The 893-nt window shown below is 38.5% G+C and overlaps 1 non-coding gene across 1 annotated transcript; it reads left to right on the forward strand.

Annotated features, from left to right (window-relative positions):
* Positions 1-261: 261 nt before the first annotated feature.
* LOC123453849 lies at positions 262-366 on the forward strand. The gene has a single exon (XR_006633027.1). It is a non-coding gene; the product is annotated as a U6 spliceosomal RNA (small nuclear RNA).
* The last annotated feature ends 527 nt before the right edge of the window (positions 367-893 follow it).

Here is an 893-nt window from a genome sequence, read left to right on the forward strand (position 1 = left end):
TGATATAACCTCAACATTTCATTTGTTTTTACCCTTTTAACAATGTCCCAAGTCATTTAAATGCTTTTTCTTCACCATACATTAAAGAATGATTGACAGTACTGAATATCAGTTGTGAATAGCTTTTATTCCTAGCAATGAAAAAGACATTGACTTCACTTGTCTTAAACACTCCAAATTTGTTAATACTTTCAAAAAGATGAAAGGGCAACTAATAAATTATAACTTGTAAAATAAAATTCATAAGAAACCAGCATAGGTGCTTGCTTTAGCAAAACATATACTAAAATTGGAACCATATGGAGAAGATTAGCATGGCTTCTGCACAAGGATGACATGCAAATTCATGAAGCATTCCATATGTTTAACTAAGTAATTGGGGGAATAAGGAAGAGTGGTGCTTTCTTGGTGAACCTGGTACCAGCACAAGGGTGAAGGAGATAGACACAGAGAATACTCAACTCCTACCAAACCAGATAGCCAGAGACACAGAGGCTCTCAAGTCCTCATCAGTTGAAGCAGACCTAAAATGAATCCAACATGGCTCAGGGAAATTTGCAGGAGAGGGGCAAAAAGAATGTCAGAGCCACACGTTGGATCATAGTGTACAGACGCATTGCCTCTTACCCATAACTGATGGCAAACCCCACAATGCACGACCCATATTCCCCAATGAGGAGTGTCCCTGCGGAGGGGGAAGGACAGGGAGGAGACTAACAATGGTACTAACTTGACTGTATACACTGAGTACAAAACTAATAAAAAGCCCATCTAATGCAATCAAAAAAGAAAGAAAGAAAAGAAACCAGCATAGGTGTGTGTGTGTGTGTGTGTGTGTGTGTGTGTAGCTTAGAAAATTGCATACATAAACAAATATATTCCTAGGCAACAAG

The sequence above is a fragment of the Jaculus jaculus genome, chromosome 12, assembly GCF_020740685.1.
Source record: "Jaculus jaculus isolate mJacJac1 chromosome 12, mJacJac1.mat.Y.cur, whole genome shotgun sequence".
In the NCBI taxonomy this organism is placed as follows: domain Eukaryota; kingdom Metazoa; phylum Chordata; class Mammalia; order Rodentia; family Dipodidae; genus Jaculus; species Jaculus jaculus.